We start from the raw sequence: 17,452 nt of genomic DNA, 5'->3' as shown, positions 1-17,452 counted from the left end.
TGCCATTTGTTGAGGTACCTTGCTGGCTCATAGTCTAATGAAGTTTAAAAAGTTTGAGAACCACTGATCTACATATATGAACGGTGAGAAGGAACATTGCATTTTGGTTGTAGCTTGTTAGATATTTTTTTCCAATAGGCTACACAACCTTTAAAAGACAAGCTATAGAAACAATTTTTTACCTGGATATTATTATCATCCTTATCTCTGCAAGACTGTGTACGCTACTACTTAATGGACCATTTGCATTTGAAAGACTGGAAAGTTCTGTTTATTTATAAATATGGTAGGAACCTAAGCCAACAATTACACATATTCTAGCTTAAAATAGTGTTATTGAAGAATTTTGGATTGCAGGATACTCACACTACAATATATATATTTTTAAAGGACAGAAGTGGATTTTATAGAGGCTGTGAGTACTTCTAACCATTATCACCTTCCTCAGACAAAGAGGGTACTTAACATTTCTCTAGCTTTTATGGGTTTTGGCCAAAATTTTAGGAAGCAATTATTGATTTTCAGTCCCACAATTTTTGCCTGTCAGTTTGACACACAAATATTAGTGGTGTCTGACTTTAAGCAAGTGCAGTGCAGCTACCCTATGGAGAGACTAACCCTTTAAGATTTCTTATAGTTAGAACCCAGAAATTCCAGTTGCTTTAACAAAATCCAAGTTTTTAAATCTGAGGATGCATGTACATGACTGAATAAAACTATACCGTTTGCATTTTACTTGCCACAATTTTTGCGGAGATAAACCCCAACTAAACCTCAGATCCATGCCCCTCTGAATTGTGGGTTGTTTTAAATTCAGTTACAGATCAAAGACATATGTATTATTGTTATTACCATTTAACCAGTCCAAACGCTTAAACCCCAAGAAGTGTAACAGCAACACCACGTTAAACCACTGCTTCCAGAAACTTCTCTGTTTGTGACACATTTATATTACATTCAACTTCAGGTGGTCTTGTAATTCATCTTCACTATATAGGCTCTATATACACCTATTTTGTCCACTAGAGCATGGGCAACTCAATCTTAGACAAAACCAGAATCTGGTCAATGGTTTATTGGTTCTTGATGGCATTCCACAGATTAAATGGTATGCCAAACTGCCTGTTTCTGGACTCTTCAGGCACCAAGAACCAAGAACTGAGAGAAGCTGGAATAAATTAGAGCAGCCATGCCACTATGTCTCAATAATAAATCAAATAATGATTTTTACTAACTTCCTTTCCAGCTTATCCCAATGACTGTGATTTCTGAAGTACTCTAATGTAGGGAGTGAGATCCTCATCTCAAATCTTTGTAAATTTTGACAATCATATTAAACCCTTCTATTATTGCCTCATCCTCACCAAGAAAGGCATTTCAATGACACTGCAACCACATCCTTTTGTGCACCTATAATTAGCAACTACCTAACAGGGAGACAGGCAGACAGAGAGATCTTTGTATTCCAGAACTAGTCACACCGTCAATTCTTCCTTCTAAAGAGTCACTGGCCATTCTCCTTTTCATTCACTCTCATTCCACCTTCCTTCCCACCAATTACAGCACCACTCATAACAATCAAATCATAATTGGAGCTAAGGTATGAAGCCATCATAAGTGCCTATATTTTTAGACAATCTTGAACTAAAAGAAAAAAGAAAAAACCTAAACAAACAAAAAACTGATTATATTTTAGTTTGGTCCTTACATTTTTAGATCCACTTGTCCACTAGTTATTCACCATCCAGATTACATTTTCCTAAGCAGCAACTTGGATTTTGATTTAGTGTATAAGGTATGTGCACACTGAAGAGTGTTGCGGAGAGTAAACAGTTAAAGCATACTATACATTCTTAGCTTTCCCTTAGAAGGAATGGTAAAACCTCTTACTTTGGCCAGTTCCACTTCCTTACACCTTTCTAAGATGAACTAATTGCAAGTGCTATTTATTATGTGCTGGAGATGAAGGCAAAGAAAGTTGTCCACCATTAAAAAATATAAAATAAAATCCAAGAATTTATGAGAGTTTGAAAAGTAATTTCCTTTTAAGGTGCAAATTCCTAATTTGCCACATAAAAGTACAGGAATTAAGTGCTAAATCCTCCTTTGCCAGTGAGACCTGTGAAAGGAGGTAGGAAAAGAGAGGTACTGTTTGCTTTCTATTCATGTCTCTTGAAAGCCAGTGTGCACCAAAGTGCACTGAAACAGTCCTGATTTTTTCAAAGCCTTCCTGTCGTTCGGGCTGACTTTTAAAAATTGAACTCTTGTCCAGCTTTATTTGTGTGGTTGGTTCTGATTTTGTTCTGCCTGCACTGTACCACTTCTCTCCTCTTGCCATTAATCTTCTATGACTACTCCCCCGGGCACAGTTCTCTCTTTTATGCATGTACAGCTCCTATTGAAATTAATGGGAATTCTTCTCATGGGTCGAAGGAAGAATATACCCTTATATCAGCCTTGTTGTAAAGGCTGCTGAAAGGAAGTACTAACCTAACTCCACAAGGGCCAAAGGAAGTCATAAAGAGAGACCTATAGCAGAGCCAGAGATCACAACAGGAGGTCTGAAGCAAAAGTTGGGTACACAGACCTATATCACTGGTGAAGGAGGCTTTTCTTAAGATTTAAAATAAAATGGAAGGCAAGTCAGTGGTTGTGTTCTACAGATATATGGGATGTTTTATGCCCCTAGAGGCTTAAATGGAAAAATCTTATCATGTTCCTTAACAGTGAACTCTTTGATCAATTAAAGGGAGTGTTGATGACCTTCCAGTAGAGTTGCATAAAACTTCAAAGGAAGGATGGTGGCCACAATATGAGGTCTTAAAGTGGGTGGATGACCTTATAAAATATACTACCATATCTAAGTAAAGTAAAATAAACACGCTACATTTAAATAAGTTACAGAAAAGTAAATATTCTACGGGAATGGCCTCAAGCAGTATACATTACAATAATGTTACTGTCACGTTTTGGATCATTACACTGGATACGATAATCTATGGTGTTTTTAAAGTCTGGAGGGGAAGGTTTAATGAAGGATAAAAGCATCATGCCCAAAGCTTTCTTTAAAAAAAAAAAATTCTTCCCACCTTGTAATTCATGAAAACAAAACAAAACAAAACAAAACAAAACAAGAAAACAAATTTGTCTAAGAAAGCCATAAAAGGATGTGGGAGATCCATAGTTCTCCATATTCTTTACTCTGTGGAGCACTTCATAAAGTAGATCTTATGAAGGGGACTATTTTTCTTGCCCACACACTAATATCCTACTGCTTGGGTCTCGAGATATTTCATTCTATGAATAACATCAGGCATTTCAAAGGCCAGTGAGCAATGGTTTGTGAACTGTGGGGGTGGAAAAACTGTAATTTCTGGTGTGTTTAGTGTCAGTGAAATTTTGATGTTTATGGAATTAACACACCGTCTACCTTGTGTTTTTCACATTTGGCAATAAATAGGTTTTTATGTTTAGCAGTCATCTGAGTATTTCTGAAAGAGCTCCAGTGTTCATTTGTATTACTATTTTTAGTTGAACTGTTTATATATTTTTATCATTATTATTTTAAATGGTGCTCTAGCTGCTGGTAAGCCAAACTCTGAACACTTATTTTAAGATTAGCCTTGTCAAATTTGTTTAAAGTGATTGGCAAAGACATACAAATAATTTAGTTATAGACAAAATTAACTAATGCTCTTTTTCATGGTGAGATGCTGTAATGATTTTGTATAGCAGTCAAACTATTTAAATACTAATGCAGCCTTCATGCTGTAATCACCATTCCAGTCAGATGTCATTTTTAGCAGCCTATAGGGAATTCCATCCCTTAATTATTCTTCAATACACAAACCAAGCATTCTTTAATTGGTGTAAATTGAACAGTGTTCCAACGCAAACAAGGAGAGGACAAACTAATCAATGATTCTGTGCATGTCTATTGGAAAGCTATTGCCATTAGATCAAGTAAGAAATCCTCAACTCCATTACCTTTGGAGGAATGATGGGGAAAAATAGTGCTAAAACGACTTCTTCTTATCAATCAGATTGGGAAGCAGGTACCAAAACATGATTAAAAATCTTTGGCTTTTGAAAGTGTTATTGGAAATTAAAATACAGGCAAGGAAATTCCAACTTCAGAATATTAATTTCTTTACCTTTGGTGGCAATTTATCTGAAAGCAATGTATTTTATCCTCTGCTGGTTCTAGACATGTGGTTTCTTTCTCCTTTTTAAATAAATTGAAAAGATAATATAACATTTTTTTTCAACTTGTCAGGTAATTTTTGGTTAATCTGTATCACCCTAATTGTGTATGTGTATTCATATGTATTTACTATCACAGAATAACACAACATGTATATTTTTCCTTTTTCTTTTAAAAAAAATCTGATCTGAAAAGAAGGCGCTGTGATTAAGAAACAGATTAGAAAATCTGTCTCATAAATGTGTCATATTTGCTTGGTCGTGTTAGAGTGATGCTGTAGCCATGATTGTCTGTTTTTATCAGTTCTCCAAACTGATTATTTATTACTGGAGAAGGAAGAAAAGAAAGCAAAAGGCCCATTACATGCCTTTGGCCCAGATCTGCCAGTCAAATAGTTTCAGATAGTGCAGAAAACTAAACTCTGCCGGGAAGAAATATAATGGCTATAGATGTTCACTTTTTAATCTATTTGTTTTTGATATAATATGCTATTTACTTTTTAAGGCCCTTTCATGTTAGTTTAAGTTGGAAGTTTTAAACTAGTCTAGCATAAAAAGCTTAAAGTGACATGAATGGATAAAAAAGAAACACAGCATCGTCTACAGAAAATCTTACACTTAAAAGAATTACAGTTAAAAGAGCCTTAGAATGGGCTTACTAGGTACGATACCTTCTTAAAACCAGAAGGGTTCTAATTTATACACATTATAATAGCAGTTGTATTACTTTGCTCTCTGCACTAGACCCTCAGGGCTGGCTCTAGGTTTTGCTGTGAAGTCACATGTGTGGGGCCTGAGGCACTTTTCCATAACTTGCACAGCTGGGGGTTGTGGGATTTGTTTTTGCCAGTTGGGATTTTCTAGCTGCCTAATTGTTCTGGGTGCTGGAAGGGGTTTGGCAAAGCAGGGAATCAGAGCAAGGTGTTGAGCTGGTTTTTTGTGCATTTGGGAAGAGGATTTTCTGTAGCCAGGGGAGTCACTCCCCACAAACACTGGTATGAACAGTTTTCACTGCTTCTTTCCATAGCTTTCCTGTTATTGTAGTGCTACTCCTTGGCAGTTGGCAGGGAGGGTAAGTGTTCTGTCTGGATTTAATGCATCTCCCCTCTCTCTTCTGCTGTAAAAATAGAGCTATTATTACTGCACAGCTTTACTGACGGCTACAGAAGCACTAGTAGGACATATCAGCAAACAGTTTGTGGCAGAGCACAGGGTGTGTCTGCCACTTTAAGGGCCTGGAGCTGGCAGCCTCCAGGTGCCTGAGGAGGGCAGCCATTTTGAGACAAGGGCTGCCTATTTAAACAGGGCAGTTGAGCTGCTGGAGGCCAGGCAGCAACATTGCCTGGCTGTAGGGCTGCTGTGAATGACCCAGAGGTAAGGGGGAGCTGCAAGGGGATGGTAAGGAGGCTCCTGGTCCTGGGCATGACCTGAAACTGCACCTTGCTGGGAGTGGGTGGCCTGGTGGGGCTCTCAGTGGTGCGGGAGCCCCCAGGAAATGCCAGGCCAGTTATCACCCCGGTGAAAGGTGGGTTGGGGCGCCTTAACCCCTAGCTCCCACCACCACTGGGTGGGTTACCCATGTGTTTGTTGGGGGGGCCCAAGAGCCGGGGGCCTGGGGTCCTGACTGGCCTGGAGGTGGGCCAGGGCAAGTGGCCGAAGGTCCTGGGGGGACCACACCTGAGAGGGGAAAGTAGCTTCAGGGGGGCTAGGTAGCCTGGATGATGGCGGAGTGGCCGCCTGATAGGAGAGGATCGTAGAGGGGTCCTGTGTGGATGATTCTGGGGCCCAGTGTGGGGCCGGTGATTGTGTGAACACCAAGATGCCATCTGCGAGGCTTGGGCTGCAGTATTAGGGGAGGTCGGAGCTGCAGAGCACCCCCTGGCATTGGGGCACTAATGGGCAGCCTCCTGCTTAATTGATATCTGATTGAATCAATTATCATCAAAGGCGTGGCGGGTGAGACAGGCGGGCGGTTGCCCAGAGACAGGTGGGCGGGCCACGAAGAGCTCGGCCCTGAGTAGGCCCCCTGTCATGGTGACAGGCGGGCGGGCCACGGAGCTTGGCCCCAGGAACCCCCCTGTCACACAGTTGTAACACTTGCCCTGGTTGGTATGGAAGGTTCTGCAGTTGAGGGGTCTTTTTCAGGCTGGTTTAAAGGATAAACTACCAGTACTGTCCTTCTTCCCAAATGGTTGAGCTCTGAAGGGTAGGGATTGCACTGGTTCCTTTCCCTAATTTGGAGATGGGGCCCATAACAAGAGCACCCTTGAATCATGGGGTGACTGTGCAGCAGCACACTCTGTATAGCTTATTGCTTAGAACCTCACAACCTCCATCCTCTGAGTGACTCATCTTGCTAACAGAGCTACCTCTGTTACCATCACTACATATTGAAAAATCAGGTTCTTTACCATTCTGAAGTACTTGGTTTGGTCTGTGTTTATACATATATTAGAGTAGGGCTTAGCTGCCTATGTACTATGGGCTGGATCCAGCCTGCACAATGACTGGACGTGGCCTACAGTGGGCATGGGGGACTGACAACATGAAGCTCAGCCTGGTGCATCTCCCTGCTCCCCCACTGTGCTGTGCTGCTGATCCCCTCTGCAGCGCACCCCTCTGTAGCCCTTGTTAATGCTCTTTCTTGTTTCCTACGACAAACACTACTTATTGTCACTGTTGAATCTGCACCTCCTCCCTGCGGCTGGGGATAGGAACTGGTGGTGGTGGCAGAAGGCACTTTGAGCATTGTAGAGCGGGGCCCTGGGGAGAGGAGCAGTGGCCTGAGGTGGTAGCTTGTGGCAGTGACTGAGTCACAAGTAGCAGCTTGCCACTCTAAAAGCTAGCTCTTCCCTGTGTTAGGGAACAGAGTCAAAACCTTGGAATTTAAGGCTTAACTCCTCTATGTGGTCTGTGTCCACTTACTCATTGGATCTCGCTGAACAGACTAATAGACACTAATGAAAACATAATAAGAAAAGACATGTATTGCATAAAGAAATGTTATTGTTTGAAAAAGTTAAAGGGAGTTATGCTGGATGAGACACACGTTTAAGAGGCACTGTAGAACATTTTCTGACAGGATGAGATATATCTTTAATGGACTTGGCCAATGTTGTCTGTATTTACACAACTAAGAAAAACAGAACAAAATGGTATATTGTTGCACTGCACAACTTTAAGCAATATCAGATCGGTTTGACATTGCTTCAGATTTAGTGATGCCTACACATAAACGGTGACAAAATGATAAAGGAAGTAAATGTTTAAAATGGTGTAAATGGATTAAGCTGTGCAATGGATAAGCTATGAAGAACAGTTTAAATATTCATTTTGTTCATGATTGTTCTAAAGCCTAGATCTTTCATTACATTTCTAATTCTGAACATGTTTCATTATTAAAATATTATGATCGTACACAGTATGCCCCAGATGACTCCGAGTGGTAATCAACAGGGCACCAGAGTGGAAGCCTCAATGTTAAGAGGAGGGGTATGAGTAAATAGAAGAGGCTGATGAACTAAGAGGTTGGGAAGACAGTCATTGCAGGTAGCTATAAAATAAAGATGTGTTGTTAATATGTGAGTGTACAGGAGACAAAGGAAGGGGTTGTGAGAAGGCTGAAAGTTGTGGGTGAAGGTACCAACACAGGGGTAGTATTGGGTGGAACATGACATTGGTCTGTTTCCTACATAGTGTAAGATTGGCGTCTAAGAAGTCATTAAACAAAGCAAATGACAATCAGATGCATACATGTATACATTAAAGACACTAAGTTAAGTACAGAGAAAAGCTGTTGTGAGCAATATCAATGAAAATTAAACTTCAGTCATTTAAAAAACATTTGATCCAATTCTGGCCTTACTTATGTGAGTTTAAAACATAAAGATGCTTTCTGGAATGGGACCCATGTAAGTAAGAGAAGAACAGGACTTTCTACAAATAAATTTTCAAGAATACAAATTGTCATCAATTGGAATCAAAGCAGGTACCCACTGGAGGGATTATACTGGCAGCAATTTAACTGGAGATGAGAACCACTATTTGGAACCATATCCTGAGGTCATTGGAAACCACACCAATTCTTCTGAGAAAAAATACTATTTCACTTTGTTTTCTGCTCAGGAGAAATCCTATGATATCAGCAAAGTCTTAGAAGAGCTATTTTTTTTAACCAGCTTTTCATATTTAGATACATGTGGCCTTCGGAGCTGATCATAAACCTCCCACTGACTTCACTGGAATTATGATCAGAATCATGTCCAAAGACATAGAAAACAGGAAGCAAAACTACCCATCAGGCCTCATCTAGCCTCTTGCTACTAAAGGAAAAAACCATCTCATGGGACCTGACCATCTGATTTGAAAAGATAATTCTCAGTCATTGCTCCAGAGAAGATTTAAAAAATAAAATCTAAGTTTCTAAGGATAGAGGGAGAAAGACAGACTAGGTGATGATGGAAGTGTCATTTATTTACATGAAACAATAACCATAGAACAAACAAGACTGAGCAGAATGAAGCTAGCAGAAAGCTTTCATAAAGCAGGTAAAATATTTAGTCCTACAGTTTTAATACAAATACATACAAAATTGTCAATAAAATATCCTGAAATTTCTTCTTTTTTGGGCGTTAAAATATCTCAAAATTCTTTTCTGTAGCTTAGTATATCCTTTTACACTACTTAATCAGGATCAGGCATTTGGAAAGATTTATTATTCAAACAGAAACAACTGACTTTATGCAAAATTTATTAGTGTGACTTTCAATCTTAAGAGTGCTGTATTCTATTAATATTACTTTTTATTAATTTTTTATGATATAAACAGCTACTACCTGGAGGAAATAATCATCTTTACTTAAATTTACAACATTCCATATGTATTTGTATAATCCTTATCAGGATCACTATGTAAAAGACTATGGGGTAGGTCCGGAGAGATCCTGTGCCTTCGTAACTCAGGTTCTCTGTCTCTCGGGATCTGGTTCTCTATTACAGTTGTATCAAGCCACTGTTATCAGCCTGATCCCATGAACTGCTGGACACCCTTCAACCCTCATGATCAAGCTCCATCATGTTTATTTCCTTTACCTTTCTGCTGTATTTAATGCACACTTTCTGATCAATTCAAGCTTTCATCATCCAAATAATTTTATTTCTTCATTTTAATTCAACCAATAGATGCCTTCATACACTCTCTCATGGTTGCCATGTTATCTTGTATTTTATATATGAGTCTTTCATGTAAAATAAAATCTGGAATGCTCTCATTCACAATTAAATTTGCATTGAACACATATGAGCCTGTGCATTTCTTATTCCAGTTTTTATTAGGAAATTATTTTATTCCACGAACATGTTTAAGAGCTGATCTCCTCCATTGTAAAAGAAAAGTATGATCGCTTGTGGCAGTAAAAGAACAACACAAAAGTAAGAACTGGTATGGGAAATTCCTGAGGAGTGAAAATAAACTTCCTTCCCTTCTGGGATTATCAAGCTGGTGAATTCCAGACAGCATTGTCTAATCTACCCCACCAATCCAGCTACGCTTGTAATTTTCTTTCTCAAAAATCTGGGAAAGAAAAGGGGATTATGTCCTAAATAAAATATTTTACTTACTTCACTAGAAAAGCTCAGGGACTGTTTTTTGAGAGGGGGTATACAATTTGCATCCAGAGAAATGGGGTCTATAGGAATCTAAGTTTTTAGGGGCATGAATAGCACCAAGCATGGTATAGACACACAACAAAGCGTGTGAAAATAGATATAACTACCCACACCCTGTTCTCTCTACATTATATTTAAAAAAAACCCCTACATTTAGGCAAATTTGGTTTCCAAATGTTGTTTTGAAACAAAAAATTGAAATATTTCATTTTGAAAATGTCAAAATAAAATGTTTCAATCTTGTCAATTTTGTTCCTTTTTCAGAAGCCAAAATTTGGCATGAATTCATGAAGTTTCAGTTGAATCTGAAGCTGCATTATTTTTTTTTTTTTTGCAAATCGACTATTTATCCAAAATACTGTAACCACCTCTGTTTGGAATGCCTCTTTTATGAACATAAAATCAACCCATTTTAGTAGATATTAAAAGTTGTATAACTGCACAGAGACTTCAAAATCAGGCGTGTAGGCTGAATTTCTTTATGATTTCATATGAATTCTGAATATTTATACAAGTACTGAATGTTTTTAAACAAATAAAACTCAGTATTAAAGCCCTTATCACCTGTAAAGTTGATAGCACAATTCCCATTAGGTTTATGTGGGAATGACTGAGCCTTTGAACTGTATTTGTTTTATTATAAAGGCCCTAAAATATAATGGTAGGCAGGAACCCTAAGAACCAGATCAGTAATACTACTGAATATATTTGCCTTTCTGAATGAACCATGGTTCCTTAGGACACGTTTAAGTAGGTATACAAGACTTTGAAGAGCACCAGTTACTGACTTTAGTTTATTTGTGTCTGATCCATCAAGATAGACACATATTTCACAGCAGAAATGTGTAAAGATATTGTTAACTATATGGTTCTATATTACACTGCTAGGCTTTCTTATTCATTAAATTCCACCACACATGATCACTTCTGAATAAACATTCACTGTCAATATTTGCTGAAAAAAGTCCAACATGATCAAGTAAATAAAGCATTAGAAAATATAATTTCATTCCCTCCCCCAACTAAATCCATTAAGACTTTAACAAAAGTAAAAATTGACGACAAAGGGTAAGTATCCTTAAAACAGGATGAAGGCCTGTAGCTCATTTGCATTTTAAAATTAATTGCTGACCTAATTATTTGTCAGTAGAAGCATAAATTAATCAAATATAACTTACAGTAAGCTTTCAAACACCCACAGGACTTTCTTCCCAAGAGGAAATTGTCATAATGGTCCAGTTTGACAATCCATTCTTGCTGTCATCTCATGACCGAAGGAAGAATAGCTGGAAAATGGTACCATATGGAGACGCAAGAGAGAATGAGATACTTAGATCTTCTGTACAAAAGCATGATAAGCTAACAGTCACCAGAAGAAGTCAGGAAAGATGTAGCCTTGAAAAAAAAAAGGAATCCCCCTCCCCCCCCTTTCTAAATCTGCTTAGATTCCATTTACATTGCTCCCAGTTTAGACTAACATTCCCTGATGTGGAATATGCATATATATTAAAAAACAAATTGTTTGTGTAATGTTTCATTTTTAATATCTCCACTGATCTTTGTTTTATTTTCAGTATCAGTCCTGTTGTAAAGACAGTATTTATAGACAAGACTGAGGCTTTATTTTTGTTTCTTAGGAGAACTGATTGTATTATCCACAAATAGTATGTCACAGCCAAATACCTTCATGACCTCAGGCTAAGAACTTCCAGTTTAATTTCACACATTTGAATTTTTACTTGGAAACAGACTGGTTGAACTTTTGAGGTATTGTGGCCATTGCAATACCTTCAAAAGGTGCATCTAGACAACTGGGGTAGAAACACCTCATCAATAGCTATATGAACTAGCTCACTGCTTCTCTCATTACAATGCTGCCTCTATCCTGTCATCAGCTGGCAATGGCAACCCACAGTAAAGGATGTTTTTCTGATCATTTTGCACTCATTAAATACAGCTGTCACAATAGCGGATGCGAGAATGCATACAAAACTTTTATGCCACGTCAAAATAAAGCAGAAACATTTTAAAAAGATCTGAAACCTTTGAAGCCTTTTCTTGAAAAATATTGAAATATTGCTTTTTGTTGTTTTCCACAATTGAAATTGTTCCACAGTGATATACGTTAAATCTCACTGCAGAACGAAACACCATCCATTAAATTAAAGAAAAAGAAAAAATAAAGGGGAAATGAGGAGGGAGAAAGAACTGGTGGGGAGGGGGGAAGGTGGAAAGGTGGGGGAAGGGTGTCAGGGAGGAAGGGGAAGCAACTTCTCCAAGGCATAAAATGCATGTTTCTGAAGGCCTGAAGTTCTGGTTCATCACCTGATTTCTGGGGCTGAACAAACAGCAAACTTCAAAATCTACAAGGAGCTGACATTTAGTTTTGGACCAGGAGTGAAATCTACTCCATAAAGTTTCCATTTGAACTAAAACCTCTACTCTCAGGTTCCACATTCTGAGTAATAGCTCCCTTTCAAGCTATGCTGCATTAAATGCTGCAGTCGTTCCACATTATTGTCACTGAAAATGTATATAAAGAAGTAAGTATGAATGATTCAAAGCCACTGAGTAATCTGTGGGAACAGGAACTCCCACAGGATTTGCATGAATTAAGATTCTGATCAGTAATGAAGGAATATTGATTGAGCCATCTAAAGTAACAGAATATCTAAAGTAACCTAATGAAGAATTTGGTCACCTTGAGCTGAATGACGATAGTAATTTACACTTCTACTGCATTATCCCATTTGAGGATCTTAAAGTGCTTTACACAATTAGTGTGTGTGTCCCAGGGGAGCGGGGGCACCGGGAGACCCCCGCGGCGGCCAAGGGGTCTGCTTACCTCCCGCAGGGCCGGAAGACCCGAAGAAAAGCCACGCGCCGGCGCTGCCGGCGCGGGCCATCAGCCGGGCGTTTATCCGGCTGCGGCTGAGCGGCGGGGGTGGGGCACGCCGGCCGGGAGGAACAAAAGGCGGCCCCGCCGAAGCAGCGGGGCGGCTGGAGGGAGAGAGCAGGAGCCCGGAGCTCCAGCGAGCAGGGGATCAGCCGCCACCCGTGGAGTGCAGGACCCCGCCGGATAGAGGCGGAGCAGGCTGCGAGCAGCGCAGCGGAGAGCCCAGAGGGGCAGAGACAGGGGGAGAAGTCAGCCCCAGAGGCGGGGCAGCAGCCGGCCGGGAACTTGCCACCCAAGGCAGCGGGAGGCGTAGCAGCTACCCCGAGAGTGGGGCCAGCTGTAGCCGGTGTTGCGGAGCAGGCTGCGAGCAGCGCAGCGGAGAACCCAGAAGGGAAGAGACAGAGGGAGAAGTCACCCCCAGAGGTGGGGCAGCAGCCAGAGGGGAACCCAACACCTGAGGCAGCGTGAGGCGTAGCAGCTACCCTGAGAGCGGGGCCAGCTGTAGCCGGTATTGCGGAGCCACCGGAGTGGGTAATGGTGGCTGAGACTATTGGGGGAGGCAGAGAGGACGGCTGCCTCCCAAGGAAGGAGGGGTCAGGGCAGCACCCTCCAACTGGGTGAGGCATACCCAGCCCGAAGACAGCCTGTAGGGGCTAGGGTGCCCGAGCCGAGAGAGAGGACGAGACGAGGATGGGTGAGAGGCCAGGACAGGAAGACCTGAGGTGGCGTATGGCCAGGGTGTAGGGGAGGACGGAGCCCCGAGAGTACCTGCGAAGAGGCGTGCCGGCACCAGGGGATACCCCAAGGGAAGACCCCCCACTGAGAGAGTCATCAAAGTCGTGGCAGGCGAGTTCTGGGGTCCCCCTTAATACCAGCCGGGGTAAACCCTGGGGCGTACCAATGAAGCTCGGGGGCACAAGATCCCGAGCCCGGGCTAAGGCGGCGCGCGAGCTCCTAATCGAACGGAGGCGGGTACAGTGTGCTTCATTTGCAACATTCTCCCAAGGTATGTGGATTGTTCCTCACATTGGGAAACATAGACACCAAATAACTAGGGCTAGGGACAGACATTACACATAAACCGGTTTAAGTGATCAGAAACTGGTTTAAATCTGTAACAGAACAGATGTTCAGTGCACATAAACTGGTTTGAAAATGTCTGAAACTGGTTTGATACAAACCTGGTTAAATGTAGTATCAGACTTAACTGATTTGGGTCAAACCAGTTTATGCAACGTCTGGCCCAGACCCCTTGCTGGTTTAAGTTAAATCAGACTCCCCCAGCGTCCCAGCATGTTCTCTGGGCTGGGTGGGGCTTTCTTCTCCACAGCAGAGATGGCCTCTCCCCTCTGCTCCCTGGCTCCAGCTCCAGCAGAGACTTGCTGGCACAGCAGCATCTGCCCAGCTTCTTCCTGCTCTCCCTCTCCCCTCACCACAACCTGCTAAGCAGGGATCCCCCAATCTCTCTGCCTTACACAGACACTTCTCAGCATTAACTAGCAGACCACATACTGGCTACAGTTCGTGCTGTGGCAGAGAGCAGTGTTGGCTTAGGGCTTTTTGTAGCTAATCAGCAGCTCAACTGGTAATATCTCTCCGCTACTTCTTTGTTTAGGAAGAACTTGAACTAATGAGAGAAGTTGTTTGTTTATTGATGGGGTGATAAATGCTGATAACAGATCTGATAAATGCTCTGTTATCTAGGGGAGGAAGAACCCCTCCCTAATCCTGCTGGAACCTGGCCACGCCCCCCTCAGCTCAGTCCTGTGGAAGGTAAGGGAGGGCTGCTCTAGAATACCTGAGCTTTTAGCCTGAGCCACTGCAGACCTGAATGTGCCTGAATGTCTGGGATGTCTGGGCAGTTACAAAGTGTTTTAGCTTAGCCAGGTTAGACTGACTTGCAAATATTGAATCAATTCAGGCTCAGGGTATTTGAATGTCTGTCCCTAGCCTAGGGGACTCATCAAAGTTACATACCAGTCCATGGAAGAGCCAGAAGCATGAACAGAAATCAGAAGTCCTGTCTTCCAATCTCATGCTTTAATCAAAAGATTTTGTCCGTTGTACAGCCAACATCAAGAATTACAAGCCTGCCACTACCAGCTACTCATATTTACTCCTTTAGCTCACATAGCACATGCTTATGTGAGCACACAAGTGAAAGACGAAAAACCAGGCCATGTAAATATTCAGGTGAATGCATAATGCAGCTTATTTGCAACAATATGAAAGTCCCAGACTTATTTCTTATGCAGAAATATTAAAATAATGATGGGCAGCAAGGTCAGCAAATACTGGCCAGGCTCCTAATCTCTGATGGAATCCAATTTGCTCTGATTCTGGGAAGCTATAATTCTGAGTGCATCTACATGTCACAATGCAGTACCCATGTTAGATCTGTATCGGTGGCTGTCTTGGTACTGGAAGCAATAAAGTTGTAGTAATAGAGTGTTCCACTTAGGTTATCATATCCTACTGAAAAAAAAGACAGACATTCAGAGCTAGCTCTGGTACCATGGCATGTGCTGTGGGTGTCCACATGCCTTGTGCTACATAAAGATACCCACAGATCAAAGATAGACAGAAAAGCTCTTCCCTTCTCATATTGGGTCCTAATTTTTCCTTCCTTGTCCAACTTCACTGGTCCATGCTGCATCTGGGCTCCTTTCCTTTTGTGGCCAGCTTTCTCAGCATCCAGTTAATCAGCTTCTCTTCCTACATGGCCTCATGGTATGTCCACATTGCAGGTAAGATGCAAACAAGCCTGAGCTGCATTTAGCTGACTTGGCTGCTGCTAACAGTATAGCTATGACAGAAGATAGTGCACTGGGGCTGCAAAACTTTTCCAAGAAGAAAGGTAAATACTTGGACCATTGGCCTGTGTGAGCTCTGTGCTGCCCTGCTAGTGTAAAGCTAGCTTGAATGTGTGTACGTGAGATGCAGTCAGCACCTCTTGATGTCCCCAGGTGAACTTTTAGTATTGGCCCCCTCTTCACCAGAGATAATAATAATAATAATAATAATAATAATAATAAAAATATCATTTTTGGGCCCCCTTTCCATCTGGGCCCTGGACAGCCACCCAATTCACCCATGTCTGTGTCGAGACCTGGATGCAGTCACATCTATACAGAGTTTGACATATCCTCAGTCTCTCATCTTCTGAGCAAGCTCCTCTGAGGTCAGTCTGGGCCTCTCTTTCCTTCCCTGGAAATTAATCCACTCTGGCTAGCTCACATACTACCCCTTGCCTTAGTTTCAGACAATTCCCTGGGAAAACTGCCCTCTCTCAATGGCCTAGTTTGTGGAGGAGAAAAATAATGCACAGCTCTTTCTACAAGGAGCTGTGCAGGGGAGCAGTATGTGAAAGCATGGCAGAAGGTGTAGGTGGAGCTGTAAGTACAAAACTGATGAGAGGTGGTGGTGGTAGAGTGTACCTGTGGGTGAAGGCGTAGTAGTGTGTGTGTGGAAGAAACACTGGGGTACAAAACACTTGATTAGGATGAATATAAGATAGAGTAAGAGGAATAAGGTAAGCAGGGAGACTGGGGTTGTGACTGAAAGGGAAGAGAAGCAGACAGAGCTCAAAGGCACGAGTGAGAGAGAGAAAGGGAGGAAAAGGCAGAGGAGGAGAGCATGTGCAGAGCTGGAAGGAACACAAAAAATATGAGTGAGGAGGGAGAGAAAACAACACATGGAGAGAGGTGGGGGCAGGAGAAGGAGAGGCGGGAACAACTTTAACAGCCCAGAAAAGTTAGACTGAAGGAAAATAACCACCAAAAAAGATATAGGAAAAGACCCAGCAAGGTATGCTCAATGCTTCAGTTACTCCACAGGAAGTATCATCAGAGCATCAATAAGCAATGTCTGATTCCATCTATATTCAGTCACATCATTTTATCAGCCCACAAAATGTGGCTCCTCTCCCTGTGCCAGAATCACATTTTCCAGGATGCTTGCAGGACTTTGGCTTGAATATAGACAGCAAAACTGGGACCAGAGTGAGGTTGTTTAGGATAAAAATGACTTCATTCAAGATGGTTTTACTGTACCTGCTTTATGGCTTTCCTGTTTTATTCCTCTCATTGAAATACACAGAAGGATCTGTACATCAAATACATAAAAGGTTTTGACTTTTAATTCCTACCATGTATTTTGGTAAGAGGAATTAAATGTCAAAACACAAAAGCAATTATACACTTAGTGTTAAAAAACATATAATCAAGTCATTTTTTTATTTTCAAATTGCAGGGATTGAAATAAAAGGGCAATAGGGTCTTACTTTGACATTATATGAAATGGAAAGGCACATTTGTATCCTTTTGTACCTTTTACAAAATGAATACGCCCGTAATCAGACCCATTCATTTTGAGAAAGGAGATCGTGCTTTAGATCCATGGTATATTTTGCAAGGGTGTTGGGAGAGTATCCAAGTAAACGTGCCATATGAAATCAAGTATGGGGAAAAGCAGATATTCCTCATGCTGATTTGGTTCAACAAAGTTTTCCAGTGTGGAAGTTTCATAGCTGCACATTTTGCCCATATCACTGTGGGTTAATCAGGCATCTGGTAATATACAAGGAGACTAATACACGCACACACACACACACACACACACACACACGGAGTCTAATTGCATATATTAGACTCCTTGTATATTACCAGATGCCTGATTGGCTCACAG

The 17,452-nt window shown here is 41.4% G+C and overlaps 2 long non-coding RNA genes across 18 annotated transcripts in view; one reads left to right on the top strand and one right to left on the bottom strand.

The window, feature by feature from the left end:
• The window catches only part of LOC109282583 (uncharacterized), a 105,783-nt gene extending 92,519 nt beyond the window's left edge, over nt 1–13,264 (bottom strand). For both annotated transcript variants that reach the window (XR_009459192.1, XR_009459191.1), the window contains exons 1-2: nt 12,716–13,264; nt 11,049–11,156 (exon numbers count right to left, since the gene is read on the bottom strand). This is a non-coding gene — a long non-coding RNA (uncharacterized LOC109282583). The remainder of the gene's footprint in view (nt 1–11,048; nt 11,157–12,715) is intronic.
• LOC132247771 (uncharacterized) overlaps nt 1–17,452 on the top strand; it is a 97,979-nt gene that overhangs the window by 61,268 nt on the left and 19,259 nt on the right. For 9 of the 16 annotated variants that reach the window (XR_009459181.1, XR_009459177.1, XR_009459182.1 and 6 more), the window contains one exon: nt 8,396–9,500. The exons of 3 other annotated variants lie outside the window; for them this stretch is intronic. This is a non-coding gene — a long non-coding RNA (uncharacterized LOC132247771). Of the gene's footprint in view, nt 1–8,188; nt 9,501–11,071; nt 11,162–17,452 lie in introns of those variants that run through there. 4 more of the 16 variants (XR_009459190.1, XR_009459186.1, XR_009459184.1 and 1 more) reach the window with 4 other exon arrangements.

This window comes from Alligator mississippiensis, chromosome 1 (genome assembly GCF_030867095.1).
Source record: "Alligator mississippiensis isolate rAllMis1 chromosome 1, rAllMis1, whole genome shotgun sequence".
Taxonomy (NCBI): domain Eukaryota; kingdom Metazoa; phylum Chordata; order Crocodylia; family Alligatoridae; genus Alligator; species Alligator mississippiensis.
Note: the sequence above shows the minus strand (reverse complement) of the source record. Positions and strands in the feature narration are given on the sequence as shown.